The sequence below is a fragment of the Cricetulus griseus genome, chromosome 3 (genome assembly GCF_003668045.3).
Source record: "Cricetulus griseus strain 17A/GY chromosome 3, alternate assembly CriGri-PICRH-1.0, whole genome shotgun sequence".
In the NCBI taxonomy this organism is placed as follows: domain Eukaryota; kingdom Metazoa; phylum Chordata; class Mammalia; order Rodentia; family Cricetidae; genus Cricetulus; species Cricetulus griseus.
Genome location: NC_048596.1, coordinates 107,243,439 through 107,263,202, shown reverse-complemented (window position 1 = coordinate 107,263,202; position 19,764 = coordinate 107,243,439). Strand labels below are relative to the sequence as shown.

Genomic DNA, 19,764 nt, shown 5'->3' with positions numbered 1-19,764 from the left:
ACTGACTCCCATTTTTCTGAGCAACTGCCATACTGATTTCCAGAGTAGTCTTACAAGTTTGTACTCCCACCAGCAATGCAGGAGTGTTCCTTTTTCTCCACATCTTCTCCAGCATAGATTGTCATTGGTATTTTTGATTTTAACCATTCTAACAGGTGTGAGGTCTTATCTCAGAGTTATTTTGAGTTGCATTTCTCTGATGGCCAAAGATTTTGAACACTTTAAGTGTCTTTCAGCCATTTCATATTCCTCTGTTGAGAATTCTCTATTTAGTTCTGCTCCCACTTTTTAATTTAATTGTTTGGTGTTTTCGTGGCTAGCTTCTTGAGATCCTTGTATATTTTGGAAATCAGCCCTCTGTCAGATGTGGGGTAGGTGAAGATCTTTTCCCATTCTGTGGGAAGTTGTTTTGTCTTACTGACTGTTTCCTTTGCCTTGCAGAAGCTTCTCAGTTTCAGGAGGTCCCATTTATTAATTGCAGACGTCAGTGTCTGTGCTACTGGTGTAATGTTCAGGAAGTGGTCTCCTGTGCCAATTTGGTCAAGGGTATCTCCCACTTTCTCTTCTAGAAGATTCAGTGTGGCTGGATTTATGGTGAGATCTTTGATCCATTTGCACTTAAGTTTTGTGCATGGTGACAGGTATGGATCTATCTGGAATCTTTTGCATGTCCGAATCCTGTTGTGCCAGCACCATTTGTTGAAGATGCTATCTTTTTCCCATTGTATAGATTTAGCATCTTTGTCAAAAATAAGGTGTTCGTAGGGGTGTGGGTTAATATCAGGGTTTTCAATTCAATTCCATTAGTCAATCTGTCTATTTTTGTGCCAATATCAAGCTGTTTTCAGAACTATGGCACTATAATACAGCTTGAAGTCAGGGATGGTTATGCCTCCAGAAGAGCCTTTATTGTACAGGGTTGTTTTGGCTATCCTGGGTTTTTTATTTTTCCAAATAAAGTTGAGTATTGTTCTTTTTTTCATTAATTTATTTAGCTCATAAATAAAGTCATGCATAATTATGATGCAGAATACAGTATTTTCACAATGGCATGGCTAAATTAAACCAATTAACATGTTATATCACACATATTCATCATTTTTGTTTTGAGAACACTTAAAGTATACTATCTCACCACTTTTAAAATATAGCATATTGTTATCAACCATATTTACCATGCTCTCAGTAGACCTCAAGACTTCACAGAGTCCATGCCTCTTGTCCAACTGCAGTTTTATATTCTTAAACCAATCGTTTCCCCATTGTTAAAAGACCCACATTGAAGCTTAATAGCCACAATTCTGCTCTCTGTTCCCATAAGTTCATCATTTCTAGGTTACACATAAAATTGAAAATGTGTGACATTTCTCTTCCAGTGTGTCACTTTTTTTTTTTTTTGGCAAGCATATAACTTTACTACTTACTAAAGATGAAATCAAATTTACATGCACAGGTGAGCACTCACTGAAACACCTTGGATTCATCACATGAGTATTGTTCTTTCAAGATCTGTGAAGAACTGTGTTGGAATTTTGATGGGCATTGCGTTGACTCTGTAGATTACTTTTTGCAAGATTGCCATTTTTACTATGTTGATTCTACTTATCCAAGAGCATGGGAGATCTTTCCATTTTCTGGTATCTTCTTTAATTTCTTTCTTTAAAGTCTCAAAGTTCTTACTGTACAGGTCTTTCACTTTTTTGGTTAGTGTTACCCCAAGATATTTTATGTTGCTTGTGGATATTGTGAAGGGTGATGTTTCCCTGATTTCTTTCTCATTGGATTTATCATCTGTATATAGTAGGGCTACTGATTTTTTTGAGTTAATTTTGTATCCTGCTACCTTGCTGAAGGTGTTTATCAGCTGTAGGAGTTCCCTGGCAGAGTTTTTCAGGTCACTAATGTAGACTATCATATCTTCTGCAAATAGTGAAAGTTTGACTTCTTCCTTTCCAATTTGTATCCCTTTGATCCCCTTTTCTCGTTTTAATCTCTAGCTAGAACTTCAAGAACAATATTGAAGAGATATGGAGAGAGTGGACAGCCTTGTCTTGTTCCTGGTTGTAGAGGAAACGCTTTGAGTTTCTCTCCATTTAGTTTGATGTTGACTATTGGTTTGGTGTATATTGCATTCATCATGTTTAAATATGTTCCTTTTATTCCTGTTCTCTCCAAGATCTTTATCATAAAGGGATGTTGGATTTTGTCAAATGCCTTTTCAGCATCTAGTGAGATGATCATGGTGGTTTTTCTTTTGCAGTTTGTTTATATGGTGGATTACATTGATGGATTTTCCTATGTTAAGCCATCCTGACATCCTTGGGATGAAGCCTACTTGATCATAGTGGATGATTTTTCTGTGTTCTTGGATTCAATTCGCCAATATTTTATTGAGTATTTTTGCATCGATGTTCATGAGGGATATTGGTCTGTAGTTCTCTTTTTTAGTCGTATCTTTGTGTGGCTTTGGTATCAAAGTGATTGTAGCCTCGTAAAAAAGAGTTTGGCAATGTCCCTTCTGCTTCTATTGTGAAGAACAGTTTGAGGAGTACTGGTATTAGATCTTGTTTGAATTTCTGGTAGAATTCTGCAGTGAAGCCATCTGGCCCTGGGCTTTTTTTTTTTTTTTTTTTTTTTTTTTTTTTAGGAGGCTTTTGATGACTGCATGTATTTCATTAGGGGTTATAGGTCGATTTGAACTGCTTATCTGCTCTTGGTTTAATTTTGGTAAGTGATATCTATCCAGAAAATGGTCCATTTCCTTTAGATTTTCAAATTTTGTGGAGTACAGGTTTTCAAAGTATGACCTGAAGATTCTCTGGATTTCTTCAGTGTCCATTGTTATATCCCCGTTTCCGTTTCTGATTTTGTTAATTAGCATGCTCTCTGCCTTTTGGTTAGTTTGGATAGAGGTTTGTCTATCTTGTTGATCTTCTCATAAAACCAACTCTTTCTTTCGTTGATTCTTTGTTATGTTTTCCTAGTTTCTACTTTATTGATTTCAGCGCTCAGTTTGATTATTTCCTGGTGTCTACTCCTCCTTGATGAGGTTGTTTCTTTTTGCTCTAAAGCTTTCAGTTGTTCTTTCAATTCTCTAGTATGACTTTTCTCTAGTTTCTTCCTGTTGGCACTTAGTGCTATGAACTTTCCTCTTAGCACTGCATTCAGAGTGTCCCATAAGTTTGGATATGTTGTGTCTATATTCTCATTAAATTCTAGGAAGTCTTTAATTTCTTTTTTTATTTCTTCTTCAACCCAGGAATGGTGCAATTGGGTGTTATTTAATTTTCAGGAATATATAGGTTTTCTGCAATTTGTATTGCTGTTGAATTCTAGCTTTAAAGCATGGTGATCTGATATGATACAGGGGGTTATTTCAATTCTTTTGTAACTGTGGAGGTTTGCTTTGCTGCCAACTACGTGGTCAATTTTAGAGAAGGTTCCATGTGGCACTGAGAAGGTATATTCTTTTGCATTTGGATGGAATGTTCTATAGATATCTGTTAAACCCAGTTGGGCCATAACTTCTGTCAGATCCTTTGTTTCTTTGTTAAGTTTCTGTCTGGTGGTCCTGTCTAGTGGTATAAGGGGGGTGTTGAAGTCTCGTACTATAAGTGTGTGTGGTTTTATGTGTGGTTTGTGCTTTAGCAATGTTTCTTTCACAAATGTGGCTGCCTTTGTATTTGGGGCATAGATATTCAGGATTGAGACTTCATCTTGATGGACTTTTATTGTGATGAGTATGAAATGTCCTTCTTAATCTCTTTTGATCGATTTTAGTTTGAAGTCTAATTTGTTAGATATTAGGATTGCTACAGCAGCTTGTTTCTTGGGCCCATTTGATTGGAAAATCTTTGCCCAACCGTTTACCCTGAGGTAACGCCTTTCTTTGAAGTTGAGGTGTGTTTCTTGTAAACAGCAGAAGGATGGATTCTCTCTTTGTATCCATTCTATTAGCCTATATCTTTTTATGGGTAAGTTAAGACCATTGACATTTAGGGATTTTAATGACCATTGATTGTTGGTTCTTGTTTGTTTTGGATTTATTGTTGGTGGTGTCATTGTGTGTGGATTCCACCCTCCTGTGTCTTTTCATGTTTGGTAAAATTGGATTATCTATTTCCTATGTTTTTGTGAGTGTAGTTATGTTCATTGGGTTGGAGTTTTCCTTCCAGAACCTTCTGGAGTGCTGGCTTTGGGGATATATATTGTTTAAGTCTGGATTTGTCATGAAATATCTTGTTTTCTCCATCTATAGTGATTGAAAGTTTTGCTGGGTACAGTAATCTGGGTTGACATCCATGCTCCCTTAGTGCTTGTAGGATATCTATCCAGGACCTTCTGGCTTTCAGAGTTTCCATTGAGAAGTTGGGTGTGATTCTCATAGGTCTGCCTTTATACGTTACTTGGCCTTTTTCCTTTGCTGCTCTTTATATTTTCTCTTTATTCTATATATTTGGTGTTTTGATTATTATGTGTCAGGGGGACTTCTTTTTGTGGTCCAGGCTGTTTGGTGTTCTGTAAGCTTCTTGTACTTTCATAAGCATATACTTCTGTAGGTTGGGGATATGTTTTCTTCTATGATTTTGTTGAATATGTTTTCTGTACCTTTGAGCAGTGTTTCTTCACCTTCTTCTATACCTATTATTCTTAGGTTTTGTCTTTTCATGTTGTCCCATATTTCCTGGATATTTTGTGTTAGGGATTTGTTGGACTTGAGATTTTCTTTGGTTGATGAGTGTATATCCTCTAGCGAGTCTTCAATAACTGAGATTCTCTCTTCCATCTCTTGAATTCTATTAGTTATACTCACATCTTTAGTTCCTGATCATTTATCCAGCCTTTCCATTTCCAGCATTGCCTCATTCTGTGTTTTCTTTATTGTGTCTATTTCAGCTTTCATGCCTTGAACTGTTTCGAGTGCTTCCTTCACTTGTTTGATTGTTTTTTCCTTGGGTTTCTTTAGATTCTTTAAGAGATTTGTTTATTTGTTGAATTTTTTGGGTTGTATTTTCCTCCATTTCATGTAATTTTTTGCTTGCTTTTTCTTCTATTTCTTTAAGGGATTTTCTTGTTTCCTCTTTAACAATCTCTATCATCTTGCGGAGATAATTTTTGAGGTCCATCTCTTCTTCATCTTTTGTGTCAAGGTTTTCAGATCTTGCTGGTGTGGAGTCCCTGGATTCTGGTGGTGTCATATTGGTCTTTCTGTTGTTGAGTGAGTTCTTATTCTGTCTTCTTCCCATATCTTCTTCCAGTGGGTGCAGGTGGGGTCTCTCTATTTCCTCCTGTGACCTCATTATGGGACAGATAGGCAGAGCGGCAAGGAAGAGTTAGGTGTTTCCAGACTCAGTGAGCTCCTCCCTGGCCAGGCAAGTCTACTCTAAGTAGGCGCAGGCACAGACAGATGGGGGTGAATGGGGCTTTGGACATGAGTTGGGCAAGAGCAGAGGGTCACTCACCTTGGCATGGGAAAGGTCGGCGGAGCGGGAAAGAAGCTACTTCTGTTTTCTTATTTCTCCTTTTCATGTCTGCCTTGGCAATTATATATTGAACTTTATGGTACTGGACAACCAGAGTCATTTTATTTCACAGCAAATATACAATGATTAGCATAATCCTTGACACATATTAGTTTCTCAACAAATCAAAATGTTTATTGAGACAAATATTTTGTAAGTTTTGACTGATGGAATTTCTCTTTTGTGCTATCTTTTAGGGTCATTCTATAAACAATTTATGATTTCAGGAATCATTGCCAACTCAATGAAATAAAAATACATGCAGGTGTGTCCAACCTGCATCCACTGACCCTATGTAGCCAAAACAGTTATGAATGAATCATAAAACAAGATCATAAATATTCTCGAAACCTACTGAGGTGTTTTTTGTTTTTCTTTTTTTAACTCAGATGCATGGTTCATGAACTTGGACTTTGTAGATGCCAGTGTTGCATCACAATGCCATTAGGTTGGCTATACCTTCTAGGGAGTCAAACAGTTTGATTATCATGCCACCTTATAAGCACTTCTCCATTACCACCACATCACATGGCACAATTTTGTGACCTTGAGGTCATACTATCTGAGTACTGGTTTTATTGCTATCAAATTATTGCATTTATGTTGCTCCTCTAGTTGTCAAATGCGTAGCCCAACACTTCTGAAAATAAATGTATGGAATAGACTGTTCCTATACTAACCTCTTTGCTAATTGCCATTTAACTGACAGCTGTGACAAAAGTTAAAGCCAGAACAGAAATACTTCATGTCCAAGAATCTAGAATACAGACAGGACTGAAAAATCTCCACCAGAAGCACTATAAAGAAATTAAGAGGTAATCATAATTGGTAAAGTTAATTGTCTTCAGTCTTCTCTCCTATTTCTGGCCTCCTTATTCATCCAATCTTTCTTCCTACTTTGCCCATAAAGCCCATTGTAACCTAGCCTGAGTCACCTCTCCATATGTCTTCCTTAGGACCACAGGACCTCAGACATTCTATGGTAAAATTGTAAATAATTCTGCATGCCATGGATCTCTAGTAGTTGACTAAAATAATTTATTGATTGAATGATTGATTGTTTGGTTTTCAAATAATGAGTGAATAAGTGAAATTACACAAGTTGCAAGACAATACACATCTACAGTTCAGGATGGTAGTTCAAACCTTTGCTGAGTTGTGTTCTGGAGTATCTGTCTTGAAAGCATCTTGGGCTTCAGTGATATCAGCTCACTTCCTTCTCATCTGCAGCTCTCTTCTCTGTTCTCTCAGCTTTGGATAGCTGTTCACCATCTTTCAGTAAATCTGCATTTCTGAAGTTGTCTTCTTCTCCCTTTATGAGGCCTATCCTTCTATCTCAATTCAGTTAAGCAATTTATCTTTCCCACAATAACCTTTTAGCTTATGTCAAAGAAGACATCTAGTCTCTGCATGAGATAAGCAGCATTTTGCTCTCCGTATAATTGTCTACTTACAAAGTACATGTGTTTGTTTGATTTTCTAGCTTAAACATCTGTATTAAGTCATCAGGACACAATATTCTGCATTTCTCTTTTTAACAATGTTGTCACCTTAGTTTGTGTGTTCTGTGCAGGTTCATTTGACAAAACAAGCAGTTGGCTCACAGTGAGATGATTCTTAAAGAAAAAATAAAGAGGGGAGCTAATTGGGAATAATTACTTTGAACCTTTGAAATATGAAGCTCATGTTTCATGCATGTAACCTTGCATTTGTTTTTAATCTATTTTGGAGATGTCTTAACTTGTTTCACTGTTTTGGTTATTAAGTCTTATGTAGAACACAAATGATGAACTAAAGAAGAGATGGAACATTTCCTTGATTTACGATAGTAGTTAATTAACAGTAATCAGTCTTAAACATGCATATAAACACATATTTCCATTCACATATGATTGATAAATTTGATTGGAGAAATGCATACTTTCCTGTATATCCATATGACCTATTTTTGTATGTTTTATAATACCTAAAATTAATTTTGCCAGTTGTAGGTATTGAAGATAGTTTAGCTTTACTCTTGCTTATAAGGTGGATTAACTTGTCTTCCTACACAAAACCAAAATATTGGAATATTTTTTAAATATTATAAACTGACTTACTTTAAACATCTTATTGATTTTTAATTTGTAGGCAGAAGATTACTTCAGAGTCATACCTCCCTTTCTGAAATTATAGTAAATCAATCTAGATCTGCCATTTTGTGTGCCTTAGTATATTTTTAACCATGCACTATTTTAAGAATATGCTTTATTTAATTCATAAGGCTGGGAATGCTTTATGAATTTTAAATTTTATGAGTCTACCAAGAGAATGCTCTAGCACTAAATACTACACTATTACATTTTATTACTGTTTGTACATGTATTAAATATTTAATACAATAGTAAGTACTTTATTATTGTATGTTAGCAATCATATAAAATTCTAATTTAGGAATGTAAATGACTGGATTTCTGGAGATATAATCTCCTGGTTTAGGGGAATATTATTCACAGCTCAGTACTCACTTTTAAGAAAAAAAAATTGTAGGGCAAGGAAAACACAAGATTTAAGGCTTGCCAGTACTGTTTGCTTACCCACTGGAAGCTTTAGGATCACGTTCTTAGTTTTTCTCTGGTAGAATGTAAAAAAAAAATACAAATATTTTAGAAGGAAAACCCAGCTATAAACTTGCTCCTATGTGTACCTCCTTGTGCATAGCTTTTCTGACTCAGGATGGCAGGCTGTCTCCAAGCACATACTCTTTGGTGTGCCATCTGATAGTAAAATTGTGTTTGAGAAGCATTGAGATGGGTAGTGTAAGGAATGTAACTCTGGAGGTAGTTGGGCAGTATTCTGATTGATAATAGTGCTTAACACAAATGGGAATATCCTGAACAGTTCAGATGACAACCTTAGTTCTTTCCCAACGCTTCCTGCATTCCATACTGTCTTCTAGTTGCCATGTCTCAGAGCTTCTGCCACAGGAATCAGAGAAATCCCTCTACTTCGGACATCTGTCTCACCTAAATATAAAGATATAGTTGTTCATTAAATGACTATTTATGCTTCTCAAAATTAAACTTTTTCTTCTGGACTTAAAGGGATAAAATTGCTTCATTCCATCTAAATGTTGTATCCTGAGACTTCAGGGATGGGGAGGGGATAGAGGTAAAGATGAAATGAAACCTATTCAGATCCTTGAAATGCTTTTTCTCTGATAACTTGGTGTACCACTTCTCTTCATTTTTACCTGACACAAGACGGAATGGCTTTCACTGAGTTCAGGGTCCTTCAGCTATAATAAAATGCTGCTCTTAAGAACATTAATTGACAGCTTAAACTCTCTGGAAGAAGATGCCAGAGAGTGGTGATGTATTTTACAAATCATGTGCTGCCTTCTGAAGTTAGGAGAAGCACTTTTAAAACCCACACACACTTGTTCCATTTAAGCTGCTGCTGCTGTGTGTTTTCCCCCTATGGTTCCCGGTCGACCAGATGTATAGCCTCTGTTGATTACATCAGGCAAGTGTGTCTCACACCCTAAATGCCTGATTGATCCAATTAGTCTGAAACTGAAACTTTTTACAACATGGTGTGACTACAGGGGGATTTATATATATTGAAGTAGGTTTCGCTGCAGACTGACAAAATTAAGAAGCAGTCTGAGAATGAAAATTAAAATAACAAGCTAGACTTACCCAATCATATTATCCACATTAGTACCAGGATGAATTTTTTTAAATGATTAAGCTCCCAAAGAAATATTTTAAGAATATCTAGGTATAAAGGTATAGATAGTAAAACACAACATTGTGTGAGAAATGAATAATATAAAAACTTGCCACATTTAAAATGCTAAAATGTAAAGCAAATGAAATGTCCAGAGATCTACAAGGATGACCCCAACTAACAATCTAAGCAATAGTGGAGAGGCTACCTTAAATGCCCTTCCCCAATAATGAGGTTGATGACTACCTTATTTGCCATCCCTGAAGAGTGTGGATACAGCATTTAGATGGAATAAAGCAATTTTATCCCTTTAAATCCAGGTGAAGATCCATTAGCTGATGGAAGCAGAAGCAGACACCCACAGCTAAACACTGAACTGAACTCCTGGAATCCAGTTGCAGAGAGGGAGGAGTGATGAGCAAAGGGGTCAAGACCAGGCTGGAGAAACCCACAGAAACAGCTGACCTGAACAAGGGGGAGCTCATGAACCACAGACAGACAGCTGGGAAACCAGCATAGGACCGACCCAGACCCCTCTGATCGTGGGTGTCAGTTAGGAGGCCTGGGCAATCTATGGGGCCTCTGGCAGTGGATCCGTATTTATTCCTAGTTTGCAAATGGACTTTGGGATCGAATTCCACATAGAGGGATACTTTCTCAGCCTAGACACAAGGGGAAGGCCTAGTCCCTGCTCCAAATGATATGACAGACTATATTCCCCCATGGAAGGCCTCTCCCTCCCTGGGGAGCAGAAAGGGAAAGGGTAGGTGGTTGGTGAGGGGCAAGGGAGGAGGGGAGGGAGAGGGAACTGGGATTGACATATAAAACAAGCTTGTTTCTAATTTAAATGGAAAAATCTGAGAAAAATGTAAAACATTATTAACGTGACAAGCATTTCAGTATAGTTTCAGTTGGCAACGTTTTGCTCAAAATAAATTATAGTTCTTTCATTTTTCATGTATTTATTTAATAGCAACAATGTGTTGGCACATTTTAGATAATTAATTAATGTGTATGAATATTTTGCTTGCATGTATTCTGTGTACCAGTTTATACCTAGTACTGGGTGCCAGCAGAGTCCAGAGGAAGGCATTGGATTCTCTGGGAGTGGAATTACAGATGGTCATGAGCAGACGTAAGGGTGCAAAGAATTGCACCTGAGTCCCCTGGAAAAGCAGCCAGTACTCTTAATTGATGGGGCATCTATCTCTTCAGCCCTTGTTGGCACATTTTTATAGCCCAGTATAGCATAACAATGAATACACAAAACAAAACATTCTTCTCCCTACTGAGCCAATATTCTAAAGGAGAAAGAGGAGATGTTTCTTAAAAAGCACATAAATGATTTAGATTCTATTAGAAGATATTAGTTTGTTAAGGTTTATAGTGTGCTGCCCTCACGTCCTAATTGCTAACTCCTACCTTTAAGTGTGACTTTATTTAAAAACAGTACTTTTATAGTTAGGATGAGGTTAACAAGCTGGACTATAGTCCAGTTTGACTGATCCCTTTATGGAGGTAGGGATTAGCAACAAAAACAGTCAAGTGCACAAGGAGAACAGCATATGAAGAGAACACAAACATTGGAGGGTGTATCTAAGAAACACCCACCCCAAATTGCCAATAACCACAGATTGTAGGAAAGAGACATGGGGCAGCTTCTCCTCAGAATACTCTTATTAGAAATCAATCCTGCCAGTACCTTGTTCTCAGACTTGCCTCTCAGAGCTGTAAAAACAGAAACAAAGTATTATTCATAGCATTGCAAGATAGCACAGATCTTTGGATTGGAAAGCTTGATTCAGGGCTAAAAATGGATGGTCTAACGGCTGTGTTTTTGATATTATAACTAAATACCGGATGTGAGCTAGTTTTATCAAAAGGCTTGTTTATGTTATAGTTTTTGAAGTTGATGTCCATAGTATAGCACAGGGTGAGGAACTCAAGGACTTCAGGGGAGCAAGAGTGAAAGGAAGTAGACATCTTCCTCCAGGAAGCAGAGAAGTGACCAAGCTTGCATAGTTCTCCTTTCTTGAGAACTATGAAGATGTGATTGAGAACCACCTTAATCTCTTTGAAGAACTTAGCCCCAATGATCCAAATACTTCCTGCCAAACTCCACCTCTTAAAGGTACCACCCTCTCCTAATACTACCAAAGTGGGAACCAAATCTTTTACACATAAACTCTGAGGGAAGTACTCATGCTATATCCAAACCAAAGAAAATAGTAGCCTTCTAACAAAGGAATGTGTTTCAGAGCTGGGTACCCTGCTACATTCAGTCCTGGTGTTAAACACCAGGCCTCATCACTTGAAATTCCTCTGAAAACCATCAGTGTGCTGGTTTCAGATATTCTCTAGAGTCAGGCAGTCTGGGTTCAAATTCCAAAACATCCATTCATCATCTCTATGCCTCAGGCCACTTCTCAAAGCGCTTATGAAAAGCTATGAAAATCCAAAGCTACCTCAAAGTAGCCCAGTGCGGCCCCACAGAAGCTCTTGGGAAATCTTCAGGCTTTTCCATCACTCTTATTTCCCTGCTACCTCGCTGTGTTTTCTGATCTATGAGCGAAACAAACATTGACTACTGCCCTTATTTGTGCAGTATAGTGCCAGGTGCTTAGACAAATGAACATTCAGGGGTATCTGACATTACAGTTCCTTCAGTGATTCTTCAAGCAAGGGTCTCTGTGCACTGTAGTCAAATCCTTTTAATATTGTTCAGTTGTCTTCCAGATGGCTTTATACATTTTCTCTTTGTTATCACAGTTATATGTAGGCAAAAGACAACAGAATGAGCCGAGCTAGCCCCACTGCTCTCATGTATCATCACACAGAGGTGGATGGTGTGGAAGAAAGCCATGTTGGCATTAGTGGAGTGTTTGAAATTTCAACTGCTTGCTTCTCACTGGGAAAGGACAGTCTTAGAGCAACATCCCCTAGCCTTTCTTTCAAATGCCACCACCTCTTTAGCACAAGCAGTGCTGAACTCAGTCACACACATATAATCCTGCACATTGGCAATATGGACTTGTTTAAGGGAGGACTAGGAACAAATAAAAGAGGCATATTTCTCCTTTTTTTTTCTTCTGGAAATGGAACTTCTGTAAAGAAAGTAGGCTTGATTTAAATTACCAGAAAAGCAAAATTACTCTATCAAGTAATAAAGGCCACAGTGCAATTCTTAGACAGCAACTGGATTCTATAAACGAGCGCTAACTCCTTTAGGTGGAGGTTCTAATCTATTTTGGCATAAAATATGCTCTTAGTTAAAGGAACTATTGAAAGATTATTACAAAAGAAATAATTTAAAACTATAGGCAAAATACAGACAGCACTATAAACATTTTTTAATTGTCTGTGAATAAATGTTCTGAAACATAAAATTGAAGTCAGAAATTAGGGATGGTTTTAGATTTATAAAAATAAATTATCAATATGGGATGATCTCACCACACTTGAAAAAAAATAATCAATTTTATTTCCTCTAAACACAGTGGGCATAAGTTCCATTTTTTTTATAAGTTTGAATGATCCTGAGAGTAATTCTTAAACTCTTTCAAAAATATCAGTCTCATGTCTTTTTGGAAATTTTACAAGACATTTAAAACAAAACAAAGCAAACAAACAAAATCTCATGCAGTCAAATTGACAAGTTGAAAAATAATTTCTATTAACAGTGTATGTATTTTTAGTAATTTCATTTTCAATTTCCTTCATAAAACTTTAAGTTCTGTCAAGGTGTCATTTTTTTTTGTAGCCACCTTTTACCAGTTTGTGTGTGTGTGTGTGTGTGTGTGTGTGTGTGTGTGTGTGTGTGTGTGTGTGTGTAGTTTAAAAACTTTATGTACCTTTTTTTCCCCAAGAAATTATTTTTTATTAGTTCAAATTAGAAACAAGCCTGCTTCACATGCCAATCCTTTCTCCCTCTCCCTCTCCCTCTCTCCCTCTCCCTCTCCCTCTCTCCCTCTCCCTCTCCTTCCCCTTCCCCACAGTCCCCTACCCTATCCCCCCTCTGCTCCCCAGGGAGAGTAAGGCCCTTCATGGGGGTTCCCCAAAGTCTGTCATATCATCCTGGGCAGGGCCTAGGCCCTCCCCCACGTGTCCAAGCTCAAGGAATCATTTTAAGAAGGAATTCATTCAATTAAAATACCGTGTGTGAAGGGGGCGCAATTGTAACTGTGTGTGTACCTGTGTATGTGTATATGCAGGCACATATGTACACATACATGCATGTGGAAGCCAGAAGTCAATGTCAGATGTCTTTCTCAGTAATGGGGAAGAAAACTTGCATTTGCATGGTTTATGAGAGTCAGAGAAACAGATGGGAGAAAAGAAGACACCAGCCCTTCAAAGACAGCTTCCTCAGTGAACTACTTCCTCAAAGTGAACCCAAGATCCTTATCAACCTCTAAGCTATGGATTCATTGGTGAGGTAAAATTAGTGACCTGAGATCTTTACCTCTTAAGTTACACCAGCTAGAGGCCATGCTTTAAATTGTGAACTGTGCAGGGGACATTTATCTAAACCAGACCACTGCTATATTGTGAGGTGAATAATGTCTTCCTTCACAAGAGTAATTGACATGACAAAATGATAAGAGTGCATTTTTGTCATAGTGTGGCACATGTCTCTGTTCTCCGGGGTCTTGTCCCTAGGGTGGAAAGAATGATCTTTGGGGACAGACAGGACTTTAGTAAGGATTTAGTAAGCAAAAGGGATGCTGAAGGGAAGAGAACTTGACCAGGTTTTGTAGCATCAGGGCTCCAATTTCACAGGCTATCTATGTTTTGAGGTAGATATATGGACTGGATGGGATATGCTAAAGAGAAAACTTAGCTCCAGCCATAGGATAACGTAATGTGGCAAGTGTCCAAGAGGCCATTTAGAAACCACGGTCAGTAATACCAATTCCCTAAAGTCTGGTGTAAGCATTTAGGTTGGTCCATGTGACAGCAATTCAGGCTGACATAACCTTGCTTGGTAGGGGTTGTGGCATCATTCCACCAGGAGACTGGGCTGTCATTCTGTGTATATTGTTAGAATCTGCCTGTCTCCAGTCTCAGACTGTAGTTGAAAACCAGGATCTTATAGTAAAGAGTATTTTGTATTTTTTTTCTTGGCAGTAACATATTGGAGAACATTCTTTAACCTGCTCTGTTTCTCTGTCAGGAAGAGAATAAAGCTAACAAAAAGCTTAATAAGAAAACACAAATATTTCATGATATTTCAGGTCACCTTCTTAGACCATGGTTGGAGCTTTTCTGGTTAAACATAAGGACAGACCAATTTTTTGGGAGTGGTTAGTACATGTGAAAGATACATACAGGCTTGAATCATGCCACCATTAAAGGCTTTCTGTCAGACACTATGAATCTCCTTAGGTTAGTGGTAAAACATCTTTTATCAATATGAGGGTAGGGGCTGGGGTAGTACAGGATGGATAAGAGATTTTTCAATGACAGCAATATTGTGAGATTATTCAAAGATTTTTTAAAATTCATGAAATCAGAATCTTTTATGCTGGTAGTGTCTTGTTTTTTATTGAGTAGAATATATATTCACAGTTATCTTGTGAAATATATTTTCATACTAATCAGAGAATATGCCTCAAAGTCAGAAAATGCTTCATGTCTGGCGTCATGGTAAAAACTTGCATGTAGAAGGCCCACAGTGACAGCCAGTATAGATATATTAGGATACAGAGGAGTAGTTTATCATTTACTATTGGGGGAGGGGCTCTATTTTAGCTAGAAGATTGGTTACAAAGCTAGAACCCTGACTTACTTTTGTTTTTTCTGGAGAAAGAGGCAGGGAAAGAAAGAGGAAGGGAAAGTGGGATGGAGGGATGGAGGGAGGGAGAGAGGAAGGGAGAGAGAGGGAGGCCAGCATTGACACTGGAACCCCTCAACAGCAATCCATCTTGAAGTTTGGCTGAGCATAAGCAAATTCCACACTGTCACCCAGAAATGAGCTTTGAGACACCATTCCCTGAAAAGACCAGATTTTAAATGGTGTCATCTGTAAGAGAAAACATAGCATGTTCCCAGGGTCAGCTGTATAGGACTTGAGGGCTGATTAGAAATTATATGCAATAAGGGGATGTGATTGCAGGTATAAAACATATAATGCTTCAAATGTTATTTTGCCCTGGTGCCTTATGGGAAAAGATGGTGACCTTGTGCATAACTTGTTTCTGTAACTCAAGGAAATGGTCTTTCACTGACTTAGGAATTTTAAAAATAATTATATAAGAATAATGTATTGCATGCACAGTGTGAAATATCTTCTCCAGACATGCTTTATATAGTTCAGTTACTTTTGCCCCTCCCAGCCCACAAGTACAGTTGCATTCATTTTTTTATATTGAAATAGACTCAGAAGAAAAACAATAAAAGTGGCATAATAAGCAAAGGAGAATACTACTGTGACACAACCTCAAAATTCATTTCTTTTCATCATAAAATATATAGATATAATGCAACCCATAGTTGCATCTTAGCACACAGTGGGATTTTTCTTCCAATAGTACATTTTATTTATTTTCTCCATCTAATCTCGTCCCTATCCTCTTTTATGAAATATCCCTTTATGAAAGTGTATATGAATTTTGGAACCATTGTTTTTGCCCTGTTCTTAGCGAGATCAAATGGATGCTTCAATTTCTTTTTCCCTCTCACTAACAGATTAAAGGATGTGTGTAAGTGTGTGTGTGTGTGTGTGTGTGTGTGTGTGTGTGTGTGTGTGTGTTTGCATGTATGTAGGTATGTGTAAAAGAGTGTGAGTGTGTCTCTGTGTGTAACTTGAGTTTTCTTGGTCTGGCTAGGGTCCCACCACCCTTCTCTGCCCCAGATGAACACACAGACACTATATTAATGTAAAGATGTTGGCTGGCAACTTGGGCTTCTTATTCTAAACCCATAACTACTAATCTATGTATTTCTTGGCTTACCAGACTTGCAACTCTGTTGTCTGCTACATCGAAACTGCTCAAAGTCTTCACAGAGAAGAGAGCAATTTACTGTTTGTCCCTGTTTATATATTGATTCTGCCCATCTGTATCACTTCTTCCCTGTCTGTACAGACCTCCAGACCTCTATGGTTAGCTGGTGGCAGTTTCTGCCCAGGTATGCCACTTCCTGGGATCTCATGATGACTCCTCTCTGCCTATACTTCCCAGAATCTTCCTTGCCTCCCAGTCCTACCTATCATCCTGCCTGACCAATCAGTATTGTATTCATTAACCAATAAGAGAAACATGTATATAGAAGAACATTCCCCATCATCTCTCTCTCTCTCTCTCTCTCTCTCTCTCTCTCTCTCTCTCTCTCTCTCTCTCTCTCTGTGTGTGTATGTGTTTGTGTGTGTGTTTTTCTGTCTCTGTCTCTGTATGTTTGTGGGGAGAGGTCTGTCTCATGAGATCATGGGAGAATTCAAGGTCAACTGAATCTGGGCATGTGCTTTGGTGAAAGTACCATTTGTTTAATCATGTTTATATCCACTCTTTAAGCCCCTGATACATACCTAGAAAAACTCACAATCTCCCAAACTACAGCCAAGAAGCCTTTACCTCTTTATTCTAGCATTACAAAAATGTAAGGCTATACAGCTGGTGTAGATCTATAGTAGCAAGCTCAAAGAGAACATGACTTCAAAAAAAAACTTAGAATGAAAATCTTAGTGAGCACAGCCAACACTGGCTATCAGTACACCGATCTCTTCAACTTTATAGAAAACTGTTTGTTCTCCAAGAAAACTGAGTTGATAAGGAGAACATGTGTGTTCAGGAATTCATTTAGAGATTGAATAGTTGAGTGTGGGTAAGTCAACAGACCTTCCAGAGTTCCCTGTATCTTAACTTGGAAATGGTAGAAAAAGCCCTGCTCTGATTATCTCTCAGAATTACAAGAAGACAAAATTTGAAAATCATAAGAAATGTCCTTTTTAAAGATTAGCTCTTAGTGCCTATCTCAGGCTAGCATTGAACTTACAATCCTCTTGCTTCAGCCTCCCAAGTGTTGTAACCACAAGTCTATGCTACCATGCCTAGCTAAAAATGCTCTTTAAAAGACATAAAAATGGCCGGGCATTGGTGGCGCATGCCTTTAATCCCAGCACTCGGGAGGCAAAGGCAGGCAGATAGATCTCTGTGAGTTCGAGGCCAGAGTGAGTAGCAGGATAGGCTCCAAAGCTACACAGAGAAACCCTGTCTCGAAAAACCAAAAAAGAAAAAAAAAAAGATATAAAAATGGAGGGCTGGGTGATGACTCATTGCAGGTAAGTTTTCTGCACTTACCCTGAAAACATGAAGTCTTGACTTTACATACCCAGGGTCCATGTAACGCTAGGTGTGGTGGCACATATCTATAACTCTAGTGCTCCTATGGTGAGATGGTTGCTGAAGAAAGGAGAATCCCCAGAAGGCCATCTACTCTGGTACACGCAGCAAAAAACACATGTGTTGCCACATATACACACACATGCATATACATATGCATGCATGCACATTATATACACATATCATGCATACTAAAAATTATGAAAGGAGCTAGAGGTGTTGCTCCTTGGTCCAGTGCTTGCCTGGTGTATGCAAAGCCTTTGATTCAGTCCCCAAAACTATAAAAAAATAAATAATAAAAATAAATGAATTAAAATAAATAAAATGAAAATGAAAATGAGCACAAAAAGGAAGAGGCTTGACAAATATTAGTTATCAAACTTATTCTGTCATCATTTACTTATTTATTTATTTTTCTATTTAGAAACAATCATTTTACATATCAATCCCCCCCCCCGTTTCTTCTCCCTCCCATCCTCTCTCATCCCCTATTAACCCCCCAACCTACCCCCCACCCACACCCCAGGGATGGTGAGGCCTTCCATGGGGGAATCATCAAAGTCTGTCACATCATTTGGGGGAGTGCCTAGGCCCTCCTCCATGTATCTGGGCTGAAATAGTATCCCTCCATAGGGAATGTGCTCCTGAAGTCCATTTTGCATTAGGGATAAACACAGGTTCCGCTGTTAGAGGTCCCATAGGGTTCCAGGCCTCCTAAAAAATATGGAACACTTCAAGAATTTGTGTATCATCCTTGCCATGCTAATCTTCTCAATATTGTTCCAATTTTAATATATGTACTGCCGAAGCCAGCACTGTGTTATCATTTACATTGGCTATAGTGGAGGAACTTCTTCCTAAGACTAGCTGCTATGTATACATCCATTGTCTTTGTAGTACACAAAGAGTGACTGCTGCATGTCACAAAACCAGGATATGCTTCAAGAACAAGGAAGGAGCATAGTAAGATATTACCATCTTCAATTTATAGAAGAGAAAGCTGATACTTCAAGTAACTTTCATAACATTATCTGTGAATCCTTTTTACAACCGTTTATATCTAATTAGCTAGTACATGTTTGTGAACCTGAGTGAGTTTCTGAGCACCACATGCATACAGAAGCCTGTGAAGTAAAAAAGAAGCCATTGGGTCCCTTGGAACTGCAATTACAAGTTACTATGAGTCACCATTTAGGTACTGAGAACCAAGCCTGTGTCCTCTGCAAGAACAGTTAGCATTCTTAACTGCTTCACTATCTCCAGCCCCATGAAACCTTTTTGATGTGTAAAAGTCCTTTGGTTCATTAGTGCTTCATAAAGTCAGGATTTCATGTATTCTTAAATCTTTATTTCATTAAGCCTGTATTTCCTAACTGCCATCCATTGCACAACGAATATTAAACAAACAAGTGAGTCAGTGAATGAATGAATAAGTGTGGGTCAAGTAGAGGAAAGGTAAAGAGAAAACAGCAGCTTTCATGACTTGGAATCGATTGTTTGGTGTGATTCACCCACTGACAACAACCACACACACTAGGTGACAGAATACGGGAGTCTAATTATCGAGAAGGTAGCTGCCACATACTAACATCAAGCCATTATACTGGTGAATGCTTCTAAAAACAGCTCAAAATTTTATATTACTGTACACATGGGGTGGCTACCTTAGCTTCTTCTGTCTTGTGCTTCTCCTTCTGTTTTAATGAGAGCCATGATAAAAGAAATTGCTGAGTGTGTCCAAACTGCTAAGCTATAGAGACTACTCGGTCTGGATTCTTTGATTAATATTTAATCAAGGAAACATATCTTTGTAGCTCAAATGGTTTATATTTGATACAGTACAATTAGCTACTGCTGCAGCAAAAGTATAATGCAAGGCAGGCTGCAGCACAGTTTATCTGGATTCCTGTTTTCTTTTTTTAAACTTTATCTTTGATTTATAGATAGGGTTACAGACCCTCTCAGAAGCATTAAGTCATATATTTCCTAACTTTTATCACTTCAAATATTCTTGGGGTTAAAATAAATGAATGAGATAGAGAAAATTGGCAGCTTTCCTGAATGATTGATGCACTTTTTTATATATAAAGTCTACTAAATTTATTCCTTTTCAAATTTCATATTGATAGCTGAAAAATCTTTTAACTTACTAAAATACCCATGCAATTTGGGCACAGTTTTAGACTTATAGA

The 19,764-nt window shown here is 37.9% G+C and overlaps 1 protein-coding gene and 1 pseudogene across 4 annotated transcripts in view; one reads left to right on the top strand and one right to left on the bottom strand.

Moving 5' to 3' along the window:
- LOC107977363 (disks large homolog 2) overlaps nucleotides 1–19,764 on the top strand; it is a 1,172,797-nt gene that overhangs the window by 579,949 nt on the left and 573,084 nt on the right. The window lies entirely within an intron of this gene.
- Nucleotides 18,290–18,388, bottom strand: LOC113832134 (annotated as a pseudogene).